The 2437-nt window shown below is 52.3% G+C and overlaps 1 pseudogene; it reads left to right on the top strand.

Moving 5' to 3' along the window:
• Positions 1-220: 220 nt before the first annotated feature.
• The window catches only part of LOC119360585, a 3683-nt pseudogene continuing 1466 nt past the window's right edge, over positions 221-2437 (top strand).

Here is a 2437-nt window from a genome sequence, read left to right as displayed (position 1 = left end):
TGGATCAATTCAAGGAATTTTTTTAGGAAGGCCCCCCAAACACTGATGATTTATGTTTTGCCCTCAGTGATTTTCCGCTAGCTCCGCCATGGGAGATAGAGGTAGACTGGCAGAGTAGTAGCACCTTTCTCTTATGCCATTTCTCTTGCAAGTGTTCTCGACGGAGCTGGTGGTGCTGGCGCGAACAGTGGTTGTGCTTCTTGCGGCGGCGACGGCCCTCGCCACCGCCCAGGCTAGCTCTCGCGCGCCTTCTATGACGTGACCTGCCCAGGACTCCAGCCAATCATGCGTCGTGGCATGGCAAGGCCGTGCAGACGGGGGCGCGCATGGATGCCTCCATTCTCCATCTCTTCTTCCACGACTGCTTCACCAATGTAAGTTACCTATCATCCAGCCGGTTCGAAATCTTTCCCGTTCTGGTTGGACCATTGACGCGGGCGTGTGTTGCAGAGCTGCGACGGTTCCATACTCCTCGATGACATGACCAACTTCACCGTCGGGAAGACCGCAGTGCCAAACGCGAACTCGGTGCGCAGCTACGAGATTATGGACGACATCGAGACTTAGGTCGAGGCCTCCTGCAAGGCCACCGTCTCCTGTGCCGACATACTGGCCCTCGCCGCCCGTGACGTCGTCACCCCGGTACGCCAGTATCAAGGCTCAACCCAGTTTTTCTTGTATATGGCTACGCCATGCTCTCGGGAATTCGACTAAGGGCATTTCTAACCGATCCCCTATAACCGGTTAAAGGAGTAGGTTTTACTCCTCTAACCCGCACCTAGCTGATCCTCAATCAGTGTTAGTGGAGTAAAAAGTATACTCAGCCGTGGCGAACCTCCATATATTTATCCATCGCTCGACGGCAGAGTAAAAGCCGCACCTCTCCTCCAGTGCCTCCCTCGCTCCAGTCCCACGCCGCATCTACGCCGACACCGCCCATGCCACCTCCTGCCAGCGCCTTCCCACCGCCACGGACGCTCCGTAGGCTCCGCCGCGGTCCTTCACCACTTGGATTTGTGCCTCCTCATCCCGTAGCTGGCGCAGAACCGGTGGATCTGCGGCTACTGGTAGCGCCGCCGGATTAGGCACTTTCGGCCGCCAGCGATTGCGCCTTGCCATGGATTGGCCTAGAACTGGACCGCACAGGCCCGACTATGCCTCCATGCTGCATGCAAGTATCGGCTCCACCACTAGCCACTCGAATCTCTCCCCTCGGTGGTTCACCGGCAGAGACACACCCGGCATCGCCCGGGCTCAGCGCTGGCCCAACGGCTCGTCGACTCATCGTTGCCGGTCATAAAGTGCGACGACTGCACGAGGCAGGTGGTGCGCCAAGTTTCTACCACGTCAGAACATCCCGGATGGGTGTTCTTAAAGTGCAAAATTAATGGGGTTTGTGCTTTTGATTCGGTTGTTCACCGGATTTGGCACAATTTTGGTAGCTCATTGTTTGCTCAAATTTGCGTGTAGGATGGATGCAATTTTTGGTATTAGGAAGAAGAATACATCGATCATTGATAGCACGAAAACTGATAGATGCTCGTGCACTCGTTGCTAGAACAGAGGCTAGAGATGAGATTAGATACAAATCAACGTCTACTTCTTTACAATAAAAAAAAGAGAAGTGTGCAAGCTCAAGAAGCCGCAGATCAACAATAAAGACATAGAGAAGATATTTATCCAACTAGTGGGAGCAGTTATGAAAGTTGGATATCTTTTAAAATGTCTATTTGTGATTCTTGTTTTCTTTAATCTTACTCTCGCAGCGAAGAATTGATGAATTATCCACTCAAATGTATCAAAATGTCGCTAATGAAATAAAGAAGTAAAGAAAAATGTTCCAGTAGCCAAAAATAAAATGCAAATGCTTTTTTTACTCTGTTACATATAGGGGATCGACTAAGTCCGGCTAAAACTTAATGAAATAAATTTACTCCACAAAAAAATTACTTCACTACTATTTATTGGGGATCGGTTAGAAATGCCATAACGCTAGGTGGCGAGCTGATGGCGTGCAGCTCGGGGGTCCCAACTGGACGGTGCTGCTGGGGCAGAGATACTCTCTCACGATGAGCCCGAACATTAACCTTCCAAGCCCTCTGTCGTCACTCCTCGTGCTCCGCTCGTTCAGAGCCAAGGGCCTCGACGTCCGCGACCTCACCGCGATGTCTGGGTCGCACATGGTCGGGTTCGCCCAGTGCTCCAACTTCCGTACGCATATCTACAACGACATGGGCGTAGACTCGATATCCCCTGGACCGGCGCTGACAGCAACCTTGCGCCGCTGGAGCTGCAAGGACCATACAGGTTTGACAACACATTCTTCAATGACATGATCGCCCGGTGCATCCTCCTTCATTCGGACCAAGAGCTCTTCGGCGGCGCCGCCGCTAGTAGCAGCACCACAGATGGTATCACCCGGGTGTACGCTACCAAT

The sequence above is a fragment of the Triticum dicoccoides genome, chromosome 2B (genome assembly GCF_002162155.2).
Source record: "Triticum dicoccoides isolate Atlit2015 ecotype Zavitan chromosome 2B, WEW_v2.0, whole genome shotgun sequence".
Classification (NCBI taxonomy): Eukaryota; Viridiplantae; Streptophyta; class Magnoliopsida; order Poales; family Poaceae; genus Triticum; species Triticum dicoccoides.
Note: the sequence above shows the minus strand (reverse complement) of the source record. Positions and strands in the feature narration are given on the sequence as shown.